Source organism: Equus caballus, chromosome 22 (assembly GCF_041296265.1).
Source record: "Equus caballus isolate H_3958 breed thoroughbred chromosome 22, TB-T2T, whole genome shotgun sequence".
NCBI classification, from domain to species: domain Eukaryota; kingdom Metazoa; phylum Chordata; class Mammalia; order Perissodactyla; family Equidae; genus Equus; species Equus caballus.
The window spans coordinates 2,020,239-2,037,585 of record NC_091705.1 but is presented as its reverse complement, the minus strand read 5'-3'; the positions used below and the strand labels follow the sequence as shown (position 1 = coordinate 2,037,585).

Sequence of the window (17,347 nt, the reverse complement as noted above, 5' to 3'; positions counted from 1 at the left end):
GCAAAGGGGTCTCTTCTGCCATGTTGCTTCTCTTGGGGGAGTGGTCTGTTTCCATGCATGGATGAAAAGCACAGAACTCACAATTCCCAGAGTACTTTATGTAAAGCTTGTCTGTGCAGCTTCTTGTTTTTATTTACGGAGAGTTATTTCACCTAAAATAACAGTATGCTTTGCCTATGAGCCCACAAGGATGAGATCTGCTGTGGCTTTTGGGAAATGGAAACAGGCTGAGAGGAGGGGAAACCAAGTCACAGTAGCTTGGGGAAGGGGTCAGCTTGGGTGGGGGGGCGTGGTGGGAAGGGATCAGGGTAAACGGGCTGTACCTGGGGGTTTGGCAGGCAGTCTGCCTGGGTTTAAGTCCTGGCTTACCCCTTACTCTTTTGGAAATTATTCAACCCCTCTGTTCCTTGGTTTCCCTATGAATGAAGAGGAGGCACCAGTTGCCCTTCCATGGCGTTGTCGTGACGATTACATGAGATGAGAGATATGCAGCGCTCAACACTGTCAGCCAAATTAAGGGCCAGCACCCAAAAACTGTTGCTAGCCTTTCCTTATATGGGGCCTTACCCGAGGCCGGCCCCGGGGGAGGAGGCTTGTCAGAATCCTTCGTTCTGGTGGCAAGGAGATGCTAGGAACCTAGGAGGCCAGGTCTCAGGTGGGCATAGAGGAGGGAGGGGCAGGTACCAAGTCAGTGTGCCATGCCTGACATTCTGTAAACTTGGATCTTCTGGGTGGAGGCAGAGCCAGAGAGGAAGCAAATCCCAGAGGAGCTGGCCTGGACCAACCTTCCCAAGCCCAGCAGAGAGGGCTGAGCCGGGGTGGTGAGGTGCCACAGAGGCATGGCCCTGGACTCCGTCATGGGTCTGATTGTGGTGGCGGCTGAGGGCTGGCCATTGAGGACCAGTGCCAGGAGAGGGCAGCTGGAGCCGTTAATGGGGCTGAGATGGTAAAACTCACAGAAAGTGATGTTTCAGTAGCTGCATGTGCGGCAGTCAATAAGCCCCGCGGATTTGGTCCTCTAGACGCCAACCAGTTGGCTGCAGTGAATGTGAGGCCACTTGTAATTTTGTGAATTCTTCAAACATACAAGTGGTGGCTAGTGGAATACTAAATAAAACAAAGTGAAGGTGCCCATGTGGATTCGAGATCCGTACAGGCTGGGAAGATACCGTTTGCACCCAGCCTGGAGAGAGCAGGATGCTCGTGGAGTCTCTGTGCAGAACAAGTCATGTCAAAACAGTGCACACTCCCAACAGGGTGACAGGTTGACAGGCACAGTGGATTAAAGGGCCCAGGCTCACATGCTCGCACTTGGACATTACCAGCAGCTCATTGTGACAGAGCGCAGTCGTCACAGGCTGGCTTTGGAAATGGTTCGTGTAGGGCCGGCGGTGGGACTGCTGCACAAGGGAGGCACTTTTGGCCTTGTTCCCCTGGCAGACCCCAGAAAAGTCCATCAAGGGCTCCAGAAGTTGCACATGGTGCAGACACCTGTGGGGATACATCTGAGGAGCATCTCCCAGGGGGGTACCCCACGGTAACATTTCCTCTAAGGTCGAATGATCAAGTAGGAAAGTAATCATAATGTTGGCAAATGACATCAACTTGACAGCACTTTGGAGTATTCTGAGGGAGTTAGAAGTATGGTTGTGATTGCAGACAGCTCAGCTTGTTGACACTGAGCCACGAGTCGCTGGGCACACACCGTGTTGTGTCCTCTCTGGGAGCACGATCAAAAGCAGATGCCGTCCCTTCCCTCAGGACGCTGGTAGTTTCCTTTGATGCAAGTCCTTTTTGGAACCACAAACAAAATCAAAAACAAAAGAGTATAAAAATACAAGAAGAATAAGAGATGCGGAGGATTGGTGAAGGGAATAAAGACAGGGCTTTCTGAGTGAGGCACTGCACTGCGAATGTGGTCGGAGATCCAGCACTCCTGTTTAACCGAGCGAGTGCCTGACGCTCTGTGGGCACAGGTCTGCCAGGACCCCCAGGTGACAGGGGACTCCGCCAGGACCCAGCCCAGCTCTATCTGACCAGAGAATTGTGCTGTTGACCACTGTGCTTTTCTGCCCGTTGTGCCTATGGGGGACCTCTGGGTGCCCCTGTGGACACTGAGGAGAACCTTCTCGGCCCAGGCCCCTCAGAATGGGCCCACTCCTTGTCACTGGTTCCTGGGAGGCATTATGGCTTCCTGTCAGGGTTGGGGCTCTGCCAGGTAGGAACACTGAAGCCAGGAAGCAGCCCCCACAGCTCTGACTTGGGTGAGGGCAGAGGTGGGTGTTCACTGACAGAGAGAGGAGGGCAGGGCGGGGAGTGAGAGGAAGTATGGGCTTAGCGGAGCTGCAGCTTTGGCCCCAACGCCTCTCTGCTGTCTGGTCTGAGATCTGCTGCTGCCACCACAGGGGACATGTGCATTTTTGGTAATCCTCCAAGTTCCAAAGAAAAACAAACAACTAAACCTCACAGTCACCCCTCTTGCAGGAGAAAGGACAGGAGTGCCTTCTGTTTTGTGCAGAGAATGGGCTGAGTCTGGTTTGCCACAGTCCCCTGTTACACACCACTGAGCTGGAGACTGTCAAAACAGTGTCAGGCAGGATGGTGAATATCGGCCCTCTCCTCCTGCCTGGAGTGTGAGGACCCCCTGTCACCGGGCTCACTGACCAGCTCGCCACCTAGAAGCCCCCTCGAGCAGCCCTTCGCTTTCCGTTAGCACCCTTCCCTGCCATCCAGTGGGGACTTCCAGCTGCCAGCCAGACCCTCTGAGCAGAGGGAGGCCACGCGTCTTCACAGTGGAAGGGACTTGAGGTGCTGATGCAGGCGGTGTCGGGATGGCTTCATGTGGGATGGAAACAGCGATCGTGGTCGTCCCAGCATGCTAACCCGTTAACAATGGGAGAGAAGATCTGGGAGCTTCAGACAGCTCAGACCACTTGTGGTACAAGGCTATCGAAGTATTGAGATGTCCTCTCGAATGTTACCGAAGCCTTGAATACTTTTGCAAAGGTCATTCTCTTTCCAGTTGCTGTCACAGTCAATTTTGTTGGAGGAATTAATTACACCAGCAAACCTAAACAACACTTGATCATTCTTTGCTCTGAGGATTAGCACCATTTGTACTTTAAATCTTGTTAAAGATTAAATGAATTCGCTTTTGCAGTTTTGGGTTTCTTTTTTTGGCATGAAGCCCACATGTGCACACACTTGCTATTGTGAAGTTCGCTTCGTGGTTTAAGTGGATTTATGTTAGCTGGATTTTCCCCCAATATCAAATACCCTTTGCAAACAATAACTTCTCATGTTAACATAAATTCCTGGAGATTTTCAGACCATCTTTCCTAAAAGTCTTACACACGGGCTGCGTGATTGCTCTGTGATTTTCTTGGCGCCACTACTGCTGAGGGAGTAGAGTCTGGTGACACACTGAGTCTGGGGGGAAACAAGGAAGAGCCAGGGACCCTGCCATCGCAGGCACGGTTAACTCTCAGCACCAGTAACTAGACCTGTTAAGAACAGGCCTGTGCAGGTGAGCACATGAGCTGGTGTGCCTGCTATCCTGGCATTGCTCTGACCAGTGCCCCTTGACATGCCCGGAAGTGGCTGGTCTGGATGATAAATCATGAACATGCCAGATTCAGTCAAATGCATGGGTGTAAAGTACATGTGTAAGAGAAAGAAGCATCTAGAAAAATGTGGGCCGGAGCCTTCCAGAAAGACAGTTTTTTCATCCGACCAACGGTGGAGAGTTTTTATGTGCCAAGCTCTGTCCTGGGTGCATGGGATACAGGAACAACGGGTCAGACAAGGTTTCAGCTGTCACAGAGTACATTCCCTCAGGGCAGGTTTGGAAACAAATAGTTTCAGATTGTGGTAAGTGCTTTGAAGAAAATAGGTTCATGTGACTGGTTGACTGGGGGATATGGAAACAATATATGTGGTAACCAGGGACAGCATCTTTAAGGAAATGATTTTGGAGCTAAGATCCTGAAGACAAGAAGGATACAGCCATGCCAAGATGTGCAAAGGGTCCAGGCACAAATACAAAGGCCTTGGAGTGGGACCCCAGCAGAAAGCGAGGTGATGTCTGCAGAGCAGGTGGGGAGAGGCCAGCTGCGCAGATGCTGCCGCTGGAGAATCTCCAGGTGGAGGAGGGCACAGCCAGGCTGCAGGCGGAGGCCAGATTGTGCAGGGAGTGCAAGCCAGGCCGACAGGTTGGACTTGATTCTAAGTACGCTGGGAGACCTTGCAGGTTGTAGGCACAGGAAGGAGAGGATCTGAGTACCATTTCTAAAGTGATCTTGCCTTGCTGTGGAGAACCGAATGTGGGAGGCACGAGAGCAAGCAGGGAGGCAGGCAGGCGACTGCACTAGTGCGGCGGGTGAGGCTGTGGGGACAGCGGGGTATGGGGGCGCTGGGGATGCCTAAGGTAGGATCTGGCTGCTGGGGATCATGACAGAAAGAGAGGAAAGGAGGATGACTCTGTGGTTTGGGATTGAGTGACTGAGTTACTTGAGCTCCACGAGGGCTGGGATTTCTGTCTGGTTTGCTCACTGCTCTGCCTCCAGGGCCTGGGATGGCCCCTGGCACCTAGCTTATGTGGAGTTGGGTGAGAATGGGGAGTGGTGGAGGAGGGGTAGACTTCTGCCTTCGTGCTCTGAGAGTGAGGGCTTTGTCCCTGCGGGACTGCCAGGTCAGCCGCATGCTCAGAGGGCAGGTGTGGCGGTTGCTGGTGTGGCCTTCAGCATCTGGAGGGCACCAAGCCCCGGGACTGGCTGAGCCTATGCAGGTTGAGAGGGAAGAAAGGACAGGTGAGGCAGGGATCCTGGACTCATCTGGCCATGTGCAGCTCTGGACGAGAAGAAGCGGCCCACTGGGAATGAACAGCAGCAGACACTGCAGGCTCCGGCCCTTTGGACACCTGCCCTGTGGGAGCCCAGCTGGGTGTCTCAGCTGTTCACTCCACTCACTGGAGTGTGGGGCCCGGGGGGGACTCTATGGGAGGCAGGGGGCTGTCGGGGAGGCTGTGGGGGCGCTGTGGGGAAGTCAGGGTGTGAGGGAGACAGGGGGTTGAGTGTAAACACAACAGGGGCTTTGCCAAGGAAGCACAAGAGTAAGAAAGAGGGCAGGGGAACTATGTGCCTGTGTGAGTATGTGATGCTACTGATGGGACAAAGAGCAGGTTGGGGGAGACAGAAAGGAAGCTTCCATGGGATCGAGGCGTGGGGCTGACTAGACTGTGAGAGGCCTGAGAGGAAGCTTCCGTGGGATCGAGCGCAGGGCTGACTGGACGGTGAGAGGCCTGAGAGGAAGCTTCCGTGGGATCAAGGCGCGGGGCTGAGGGGATGGTGAGAGGCCTGAGAGGAAGCTTCTGCAGGATCGAGGTGCAGGGCTGACTGGACGGTGAGAGGCCTGCGGTCAGTGCATTGGAGTTTCAGTGGCAGGAACAGGTGTTGGAGGCTGGATGGCAGGGCAGGCGAGCTAGAGATATCACAGAGAGGGATGCTGGGAACAGAGGCTTCAGAACTGGCACAGTTAGGGGAGCTGCTGAGGCCAAGAACGTGGCCATGTGGATGGATGTCTGAGGAGGAATGGAGGGAAAGATTATTACAGGGGACGTGAAGGCCTTCAGAAGCCAGGGAGTTGGGTGGACGTTGAAGTTACGAAACAGTGACGTCGTGGTAGAGGGTGAAGAGACAGTGGGCTGTGGGCTGACATCATCCATTTGTGAGAAGTTCACATTGCAGGTGTCCCTGAAGGATGGGTCGGCTCAGGATGGAGGAGGAAAGGCCCAACTCTGAGAGGCTGCAAGTGGCAGGAGAGCAGTGAGCAGGGAAGAGACCGTTGGGACTGGTGGCAGGGGAGGACCTGGGAACCCGTCTGGTCACCCCTGCTCCTTTGCCTGCAGGAGGCTGAAGTGACGGCACTGGAGGAGCCCCTGCTGTACTGGCTGAGGGGTCCTGGGTGTGGCAGGCACCATGTGGTCTGGCTTTCATGGTGTCCCTGAGTGAGGCACTCGGTAGCCTCTCCTTCCCCCTCTAAGGCTGCTCCACAGATGCCCTTTATCCCACTGGCAGGATGTGAGGTCACCCCCTGGAGGTCCCACTCAGCACTCCAAGTTTCTCTGTCTGTATAGGACCCCGTGTTAAGAACAGTTTACACTGTTTAATTCAAGGTCCCAGAAGTACCAGTTCTCATTTGTTATGTAATACTTGCACTAGTTAGTTAAAAAAAGAGTTTCTAGTTATAAGAACAATAACTAATAATTAACTAATTAGAATAATCACCAATAATCACAATAATAATCACTAGTAATAATATCTACTATGATTGTGGCCATTAACAGTATATTTTTTATGCTTTCCACTATATAAATTTAAACTAAGACAAGGATATGACCTGGGGCCAAGGTCATATATATATATATGTATATACTTGCTCCCCTAGTAGGATGAGATTTTCTGGTTAAATTTTGTGACCTGGACTTTACAACATTCTCAGAGACATGGAGAGGAGGGTGGGTTCCTTGTCATATATCTCAGACCACAGGTCTACCCTCAGTACCCGGTAAACTTACTTCAGAGCAGCCCTCCATGCTGTCCCTGTCCCCAGCTTGCTGAAGGTCAGCCACTTGACCACGTCTAGAGAGTCCCCTCTCCATCACTGCCTTTTAGGGGGGTACACAAAACATTTAACCCGTATTGACACACCAGCCCCCTACTCCCACTTATATCTTGGCACAACCCCAGTTTACAACCCGAGCCCACATCTTTCCGTTCCCCAAGCTGACTGATTCCCGGTAGGGCAATGGCAGCGAAGCTGGGAATGTGTGGGAAGGACAAGGAGGGCAGCCTTGATACACTGCTTTCCCCTGAGACACACCCGATTGACGATCCAGCCTTAGACGGTGTGGGTCATGGTTGGAGTAAACACGATAGAGAGCATTCCTTTATAACAATGCCAGTAGGAATTTATCTGGACAGAACTAGGATCAAAGCTCAGGACTTGAACCTCACTTTCTTCATATATAAAATGAAAGTAATATAGAGTTATGGGAGATTCAAACAAGACACGTTGGTAGAGTATGTTAAACCCCGAAGCTAACAGTAACTGTCTGATGAATGGGGATTTTTACTATTTTTATATTCAGAAACTGTTACAGTGACTGCATGTTGTAGGAGCAGCAAGAGAGGAACCCTGTCTCTTCCATTTCTATGTGAATGTTAGGGTAAGCTTGTCAATTTCTGCCAAAATGAAAACTGGAATGTTGGTAGAGATTGCCTTGAATCTATAGATCAATGTGAGGAGTATTGACATCTTAATGTTAAGTTTTCCAATTCTTGAACACGGAATGCCTTTCCGCTTATTTAGTTCTTCTGAATGATTCTTTAGTAATTTCTTTCAATGATATCTTATAGTTTTTGGAGTCCAAATTTTACACGTATTTTGTTAAATGTGTTCCTAAATGTATTCCTAAATATTTCATTCTTCTTGAATTTAAAACCGTAGCATTTTATGTAACAGAATGAGTGTGGGCATCTCACAAACCTGGGTGTGAATTTCTAGCTCTGTTACTGACCAGGTTTGTCACCTTGGGCAAGAGACTGGCTTCTCCGAGCTTCTATTTTTCTCATCCATAAAGAGGGCCTCAAATTCCTTCTGGCTAGCGTTGGCAGGATGATCAGCCGGAGTAATGTATGTGAAGATAGACCACGCAGTGCAGGTGTATACCAGTTTTATTCCTTCCTTTACTAAATCTGCAGTAGGAACTCTGGTTTTTTCCCACATATGGCATCTTGTCCTCATGCTATATTAAAATAGCCCCAACAGAGTTGAGGGGGAAACATCTGTCTACTTTTGTACCTTAGATACTTAAAAATATTTTTTTACTCTTCTTTTCTCTTCAGTGTTGTAATTTTTATCTAGTTCTAATTCTCAATCCCCCCCAAAAAAATCCCTTTGAGTTTCTTTGACCTATATCCTATATTTTTGTGGGCTTATTAAGGAATTTTATCTCCTCAGAGTAGTGTTAACACAATTTACTTCATTTAATATCGTTGCTAGCTCATATTCTCTTAGAAGCATGGAATTTCATCAGAATTTCATTCTTCTGTTCCTATTTAGATATATTTTCTCATGTTTAAGAATTTGATGAAGTTCCTGTGGTGGCTGATGCCCAGGCCCTGTAAATCAGACATGTTTATTCCCCTTCTTGTAATTTCGTGTTTTTTTGTCACATGTGGACTCAGATTTCAGAAGGACAGCAAGAGACTGACTACCTGGCCTTGAAAGGACATGCCCATCTTCCTGTGTGTGTCGTACTGCACACGTCACGGCGAGGTGTGTGCCCTGCCAGCGTTCATTTTGATGAAATTGTAAAAGCAGAACTTTTTCAGGAACTTTGTTTCTCCTCCCAAAATTAAATAACTACTGGGGATTTTAAACAACACTTGGTACCATTGTTGTTAAAAAGGAAAACCATGAGCTGGTCAAGAAGATCAGCAACAGGGGCTGGAACGCTGAGAGTAGCTGACCACCTCAGGGAGAGTTTGAGGGTCATGCACCACTCTGATTTCATACGTGACGCACGGGTTCGCCTCTGCTAGAGCAGATGGAAAATGGTGGCTCAATACGAACAGTAACGGCTTTCCCAAACTGTCGAGATCTATGATTTAACACGGGAAACAATCCATGTTTTCATGTGGGGTGGGGTTTGTCATCAGTCTGATGCACTGAAAATTATTTAAATAAACACTCAAAGCTCTTACAGCCCTCATTTCCAGGTGGTTTCCCCATGTGGTGACATCACAGCCTAGAACTTGAAGAAGGATCCTGATGGGCATACGCCTTACCCTGTTAAGGAGAGACGGAAGTCTTTCTTGATCCAATTCACAGGCATGAGTGGTCAGAAGAGGAACAGGAGAGTGAGGTGTCACATGCTCTCATTCTCACACCCAATGGCGCATGGTTCATTTCAGGCAGGGGCAAAGGGTAATGGGTTCACATCCACCAGTGCCCACCCCTGCTGCTCCAGGCAAGGCTGCAGTCAGTGGCCGTTATGATGTTTGCTTACGAGCACACAAGAACTGCCAATGTAAAATGAAAACTTCACTGCTGACCTGTCGTGGCATAAACATTTCTATTACTTAGTGTTAACAATTAGAAGTAGCAGGTAAAGGGTGGGTTGGTACCAGTCTAGATTTACCAGCTTTGCAGAGAATCTTAACTGTGTAGATAGCAATTCTTCATGGCTTCTGCAGGCAGCGGTTACTCACTGGTAGGAGAAGAAAGGAAAAGAAGCTTTCTTGATAATTCAAGGAATTACCACTGTCTTGTTACTTAAAATATTCTGTAGAACAAGATGAAAATCTTTATAAATCTTTATAAAGCTGATTCCTGTTTATCAGCCAAGGGAGAAAGGGTAATAGATGCCTTGTAAGTCGTGCCATTAATTTTAATGATTTTGAGCAAAGCATGTTTCTAACACAAATAGCTGCATTTAGAAGTGTCATACTCACTCACTGTATGTCCACTCCTCTACCGAGGTTAGGTGGGAAGTAAAATGGCCAGAAGCTATCAGGAGAGGACCACCAAACAAGACCAGCACGTTCTCCACTCACTGGCTGTGGCCTTGCCCCCAGACGCAGGAGGCAGCGTCTGTTCCTCTGCGCAGACAGGAGCACTGGAGGAGCGCTGTCTCCCGCTTCTCTGGGTAATGTTGTAGTTTGCCCATTTGTATCTCAAAAACAACGTTTTAAAAGATGCCAAATGGTGACTCTAATGTTTTTTTAAAAAGAAATAAATACAATCAGAAGATGTTAATACAACTGGAATAAAAACAGTTGGAAGAAAATGCCAGAAAAAATAGGAACACCTTTATGCAAGAAAAGAAAGGATCGAACACCTTCCTTTCTTTCAAGTTCTGTTTTTAACCCATTTTCTGTCAGTTTCCACAGAATGTTGGGCTATTTGGGCATTTCTGTATCAACTTAGAGAATCTGATGTTTCTAGTCGACAGACCAAAGGAGACACTTTTCTTCTTTTTGCCTCTGTCTTGATTCAAGCGATGTGCACCATTCCTGTTGTTTATGGAATCTAAACTCCGAGGCACTGTCCACATCCAGCACTCATGGCTCCAGGCTTTAGACACGACTCCCACGTTTGGCTCCACGACATGCTTAGTTAAAGCACAGCTTTTACAATGCTTGTCATATCAGACCTGTTTGTCAGAACATTGGTGTTGCCCTGGGAGGAGCACAAGACGAAGAATGTGGGATTTCTACTTGGAAGTCTGTGCTGTGAAGATCCATTTGCCATAAAGCAAAATAAATTGTGCTCTTGGTCTGAGGCCGACAGCCAGGACCTGTGCTCAGGACCCCAGGGAACCCGGGGAAGGGTTTTCTAATTAGTGAGGACAAATTGAAAATAGAAGCAGGTGGCTTACCAACTCTACCATGTAAACATTAGAAAAGTGAAAAAAATGAGATTTCTTCAAGCTAGCAAACATCTGAAATAATTTAAAGTTTTTAGGAAAAGAAATATATTTATTTATCTACCAATCTGAGAAAATAGTATATTTGCATATTTCATATATTTAGTTATATGATAAATTTTATTTTGTACAGTGTAGAGTAGTATGTCCTTTGCCTGAATACTGTACTTCTATAGATAATATACTTAAACCCTTGAATGTCATTTCATTGTGCTATGTAGGGGCTGAGCGTTTGTGTCCCCAAAGTTCACATGTTCAAGCCCTGACCTGCAGTGTGATGATATTGGAGACAGGCCTTCGGGAGGTGATGTGTGTGAGAAAAGGTCATGAGGATGGGGCCTTCTGATGGGATTAGTGGCCTTATAAAAGAGGATGAGAGAGAGATCTCGCTGTCTGTGCATGTGCACGCACCAGGACAGGCCGTGTGAAGACAGGAGAAAGAGGCCTTCTGCAAGCCAGGAAGCGGGCCCTCACCAGGAGCCACGTCAGCTGGAACCTTGATCTTGGACTTTCCAGCCTCCAGATCTCTGAGGAAATACATGTCTGTCGTTTGAAACACCCAGTCTGTGGTACTTTGATGGAGACCGGGCTGACTGCATCGCCAGTAATGCACCGGCCCTGGGCAATGGCTACAATATTGTGCACATGACCCTGCTGAGCAGCAGCAGCTAATGAAGACTTTTCCCACCACTTTTCAAATGGATTCCATTTATCAGCCTTCAGATTTATTTCCAGCCCTAAGCTAGGCTCTGTGCATCTAGGCTGTGTCCATTTGTGTGGCCAACTACATTTCTGATGGGAAACTGTATGGAGTGGAGTTGGGGACAAGGGATCTGAGGCAAGACTGACTGCGTTCAAATTCCAGCTTTGCCACTTATTAGCTGTCTGACCATCAGCAATTGACTTTACTTACCTCTCTGTACTCAGTTCCCTTTCCTGAAAATGCAGTGATAACAATGTCCACTTTATAGGATGGTTGTGACGTACTGAATGGTGAGGTGTTTGGTCCATGTTGCCTCTAATATTATCCATCCATCATGCTATAGGCTGTACCTTATGGAGTTAAAGATGAATTCCACTCATAGTGTGTCATCCATGAGTTCTATGCACAAGTATACCTTCTGCACATTTACTTCTGTAAGCGAAAAGTGTCTTACAGGTAACACCTGCGACTTTCCACCTGGGGGCTCTTTTTCCAGTGGTGGAAGACTGCTCAGCTCATCCCAGGGCAAGCTGCAAGGGCCAGAGAGTGAATGCCCCAGGAGCAACCCTTGACCAATAATGGACAGGGAGTTGGCATATGTGAGTGTTCTACATGGTCTCCCAGAGTCCCCCAGCAAGATTGAACCCCAGCTGCCTCCAGCAGAAATTGGCTTAATAGCACATACTTTCTTGGCTTCTCTCTGTACCCCACCTTACTCACCATGACCTGTCCAGTGCTTTCTGGAACCGCCTCCCAAATAAACTGTTTACCTACACTCCAGTCCTTGTTTCAGGGCCTGCTCAAGGGAAGTCTTTGGCATTAACACAGACATAGGAATCGTAGCCTTATTAAACTGGTAGGACCGTTCCACATGGTGTGTTTCTCTCCTACTCACTAAGTGAATTCTCTCCCAGGACCAGCAGAGAGCAGGGACTGATGTGTCACACTGGAAGGCAGTGTCACTTGGGAAGTGGCTTTACATATGCATCGGTGTTGATGCTCTGCGAATCTCTTCAGAATGAATCACATCCCAGGCATAGATGAGAGTGAATCTCAGGGAGACAGAGTCTCTCTGAATCCTCACAATGGGTCTTCTCTTATAGAGTCTTATGGGAAAAACTGACTTTGAAACAATCATTCATTTGACCTCGGCTGCTATTTTAATGATTTTTAAGAACAAGCATCTTTCCATGGATGTCTCACCCAGAATTTCTTAAGAATATGTTAATTTGCTTTTCCAGATCAAATGCAGATCCACCAGAGTGCATTGCCTTTTGGCTTCTGGTCAGGAAGGTGTGAAGGTCTGTGGGGCTGTCCTTTGCCATTAAAGGTAATAAAATACAAAGTCGCTGAAGTAAGATAAGAGTGTCAGCAACTGAATTATCGAGTGTCATCAGATAGATGCTTCTGATGTGTCCAGAAAGCGCCTTCAGGAGAGTTTTATCTGTCTTTATATTTATACTACTTAAACTCTGACTAGTTAAGATCTTTAGTGTGAACGTTGGCAAAATTATGCTCACTGCTCATTCAGAAGTGACGCATTAAGCATATCACACTTGTTTTCCAAATTTCAAGGGTCCTTTATCCTGAATATGTGAATGGTCCTTTGCTCCAGATTCATTTTCAGGGTCTCAGAAGCTCTGTGGTCTTCAAGTGAGACTGCTGAGTGACCGGGCCCTCTTTGTTTCTTCTCAGCTGCTCCTTCCTGAGGACTGTGGAGGAAGGCTGGCTTCTCTGGCCAGAAGAACTGCTGCTGATGAATACAAATGTCCCTGGGGAATGGGTTGCTCACACATGGTATTTATCACCAGGGCATAACAAGGACATGTGGCAATATAACAAGATTGACTAACCAACTAACTCAGTACATAGGCAGTGCTAACCAGGTGAAGGGAAAAGCTGAGGGAAAAAAGAAGACAAAACATTATTAAAAAATAAGACAAAGGGAGACAGGTCAGTACGCAAATATGTATTTTGATGTCCAGAACTGGCTGTAAGCTCATCAGCAGTAATGCAAAGAGGGAGACACAATCAGCAGCATGACTCACAGTGTCCAAGCGGTAAAAATAGACTGGGGCTCATGAGAAATTCAGCTATTTCTGTTCCTGAGATGAGATGCAAAGTTCTTGTTGAAGCAACAGTGCTCTGCAATGAGAGCATCGCCCAAGTCACTGGGAGTGCCTCCCCCAGCCCTGCTCTCCTGTCTCCCTTCTCCTGCTCTAGCTTTTCCACGCCTCTTGTCTACACAGCTCACTTATTACATTCATGGTCTGCCTCCCATCCTTGGGTTGAGCATAAGCTTCACAAGGGCGGAGGCTTCTTCTGGCTGGTTCCCTGATTTACCCCTAGCACCAAGAACAGTGTCTGATACAGGGTGGGTGGTCACTGCTTATTCAGTGAATGATTGGATGAAGAAACGTCATTTCTTTGGGTCTGTTCCTTACAAGGTAAATCTGTGGGATTTGATGAGAGCAGTTTCATGCTCTGCAGACACTCTTGGTGTGTGGGTCTCTGATCGCTTGTTTCATTGCAATGTAGGTTGTGGCATACCTAGTCCAAGGATCAAATAAAGATGCACATATATAAAGGGACCACATAAATAACAAAAATCTTTAAAGAAGCCCATTGAGATAAATTAGGGAATGATGGGGATTGAGACAAAGCAAAGAAACCCATGCAGGCTGGCCTGGGGCACCCTTGGCTGCCTGTGGGCTGACCAGGCCCAACCTTGGCTCTGGGTCTCCATCCATGGCCACGAGACTGTTTGTGGGGCTCTGTCCTGGGGTTTTATTTTCCTTGTTGTGAAGCATGGAGGTTCTTAGTTTTCAGTTTTCTTCAGAGTAGATCAAGTTTCAAACTTGAAATCTGTAATTCATAAAGAATAGTTTTTACTTCAAAGTAGTAAAAGAAGTTCAGTGAGGCTGGGGGACAGAAAGTTGAGGGTGGGATGGGGTCAGGAGTTGAAGTCGAGAATTGGACATGGGTTGGCTTATGCTGGGCCTTGTAAGCTACGCTAAGGTCTTTGGTCTGCACCCCAGGAACAGTGTCGCTGAAGGAATTTACACAAGATCAGCTGTGTGTCTGAACGACCTCTATGGCTAGTCCACTGGCCAGGAGTGGATGTCGGGGAGGAGCTAGGAGGTGGTCAAAGTGGCCTGGGTGAGAGATGATAGTATCTTGTGTAGGGTTACAAGGGAGACAGCTGGATGAATCATCAGGACTTGTCAGTGACTCGATTTTGAAGGGGAGGAGGAGGTGGTGGTAAAAAAAGACTCCCAGGCTGGGACCTGGACAGGTCGTAGGGAGCTCACAGACACAGGGTGGGGTGAGGAACCAGCAGAGGGTTTGGTGGGTGTTGAGTCTGATGCTTTTGAGGGGTCCTAGTGGAGATTCTAGTGGGTCCCGTGGTCACTGGCACGTGGGTTGTAGTTGGCACCATGTGCGACAGGGAGATTTTGAGAAAGGAGTTAAACCTAACACTTACAAGCTGGACAGAGGGGGATGACCTGGCCAAGAGTGGGTAGGAAGACCTGGAGAGGAGGCAGGAAGAGCAGGAGAAAGTGCAGTCAGGGAAGCATGGGGGAAATTCCCTCAAGGAGAAGGAAATTACCATGGTTCACGTGTTTCCAGGTTTCTAAGAGGTGGAGGATTGTGAAGTGTGAAAGCATCCTCTTGGCTCACTGACCTTTAAGCCGTGCATTCTTTCAGTGGCATCGGGGCAGGGAGCCAGAGTGGTTCCTACACACCCCTGCTCCAGCTTTTTCTCCTCACGCAACCTCGAAGCTAACTTTGGGTGGATTTTAGCCATCCGCATTCATTTCTTGTACCTTGAGACTTGTTTTTTAGTGACACTGCAGCATCTTTAATACCATTTGAGTTTAAGAGGATCTGAGGTAGCCTCCGCCCGTATTTGCTGTGTCACAGTTTGCTTCACTTACAAGGTTAGGTGTCCCTGAGGCCCGGCAGAACTCGGCCTTCTCCTTAGGTGTCCACATCTTGGACATCAGATCATAGTGGGGCTAGGGCTTCATGAGGAGATTGGATATCCCAGTACAGGAGGTGGGAGGCTGGAGCTCTGCCTGGGGTACTTGGAGCAAGTTTTAACAGTCTGCAGACAGTGATGTGTCATTAAAAGTCCCAGTGTTTCTCAGTTGTCTCACTCTCTGTCCTGCCAAATGTTGTAGCCCAGTGGTAACCAACCAGAGGTCAGCTTCAGATCAGCATTGCTAAAGGGAGATGGTTTCTTTTAACTAGTCCAGGATAAATGTCCTGATGGCAGAAGTGAAAGGGCCGTGAGATCATCTCAACGCTGCCCTGAGCCTTGGGGTGTGACTTAGCCCCCCACTGTCAAGTCCTGGTCCAAGTTTATCCCAGCTGCTCAATTTGGCACCACCAGGTTCCATTCATAAATCACCCCAGGGAAGAATTTTCCATCTAGGTCAATGCAGCGGTGGCTAGGAGCATGCCTCTTGCCCAGTGCTTCCAGCTGGGGGTCTGTCAATCCAAGCATCCCTGTCTTTAGCAAGGTTTCAGACCAAGGGCACATGGAATAAGGTAAAGTTAACCTTTATCCAAAAACATGCCAGGCAGAAGCACCCCACATACCTAGAAAGGGAAAATGCAAGTGAGACAAACACCCAGGATGTCAGGACACCAGGCCAGGTTTATGAGAAAGAAATACCCCCCGGTGAGATGGAGAACATGACAATAATCCTCCCTGATGCCATCAGAGTCAGGGGTGCCAATGTTCTGGTATATTGTCTCTTTTTTTCCTTTAAACCTAGAGAAATAAGACCTCAAACTATAAACTTTCCAAAATTCAAGTCTCTTGAAGTCATATAACATTAACGCCCACTAGAAAAGGTCCTTTTCTGGAAGCCCCAGACTGGCCTCGTTGCTGGAGAAGAAATGTGGCCCCTGTGGGTGCAATCCAGTGATTGTCCTCACCTAAAATAAATGTGCCTGTTGGTTTCCCTCTGGCTGGTTTAAAGTCTGCGACGCTGCACCTTCCAGGGCAGTGGCTCTTCCTTGATCTGCCAAGTCAGCGTGCTCCATGGCAGGCCACACTAGCTCCTGGCATTGACACAAGTTTGCGACTTGTGGACCCAGCTCACATGTGAGGGGCTGTGTTTTGTGCCAGTCTCAGCCTATCAATAGCCAATTAGTAGGACCAGCCCTTCTGGCTATGATGATTGCAAGACACCCTTGAAAAATAACCATCAAGAAACTGAAAAATAAAGGTTTTTTTACTTACAGGTCCTAGAAATTGCACAGTACACCCGTAACACAGCCAGGTTGCAGGTACAGAGAGAGAGCACATGGGCCTGGGGTTCTCCTTTTATTAGGGTCAAAGGTGGGGGCATAGGATTTCAGGGGCTCACTCTTTGTTGGTGAACATATGAGCGGGAATTTGAAGATTGGCCCTGAGCTAACATCTGTTACCAATCTTTTTTTTCTTCTTCTTCTTCTCCCTAAAGCTCCCTGGTACATAGTTGTATATTCTAGTTATAGGACCTTCTAGCTCTGCTACGTGGGACACCACCTAGCATGGCCGATGAGCAGTGCTAGGTTTGTGCCCAGGATCCAAATCGGTGAAACTGTAGGCCACCAACGCAGAGCGTGCAAACTTTAGACCTAGGCCCTGGGCTAGTCCTGAGAGAGGAAGAGATTGTGAGAAGAGGAAAACAAGCCGCCCAAAGGATCAGTTATTGAAATTAACCCAGATCTCTAAAACCAAGGAGCCCCAATGATTGGGGAGGGGTTGGGGGGGGATGGACTGGCTCTGTGTCTAGTCCTGTGGCTGGCAATGTGTTTATTTGAGATAGCCATCTTTGAAATGGATGCCTTGGCAAGCAAAGCTTAAGTTAGGCACCTACATTACAAACAAGAGAAAACCCACTGTCAGGGCTTATGCTACAGGCAGATTCAAGTCAGCCAGACATGGAGAGAAGTTGGGCGGTGGGCGAGGCAGCCTGATTCCTCATTCACTTGGAGGGGAGTGGTATTAGAATGAAGGGGAGATTGGGTTAGGGGACCTATGACTAGGGTTTGGGTGCATGTGGCTTCATTGGGAAGTGATTCAGGGGGGAGTGGGGAAGGTGGCAAGGAAGGGAGGGCAGCCAATTAATGGCTCCTTATCAAGAATCACCACTGCC

General features: G+C 48.1%; 1 protein-coding gene across 13 annotated transcripts in view; it reads left to right on the top strand.

The window, feature by feature from the left end:
- The window catches only part of SYNDIG1 (synapse differentiation inducing 1), a 203,902-nt gene that overhangs the window by 23,154 nt on the left and 163,401 nt on the right, over window positions 1–17,347 (top strand). For 2 of the 13 annotated variants that reach the window (XM_070247870.1, XM_070247866.1), the window contains exon 1: window positions 12,439–12,522. The exons of the other annotated variants lie outside the window; for them this stretch is intronic. The gene's annotated coding sequence lies outside the window, so the exon portion shown is untranslated. Of the gene's footprint in view, window positions 1–12,438; window positions 12,523–17,347 lie in introns of those variants that run through there. 13 annotated transcript variants of the gene reach the window in all.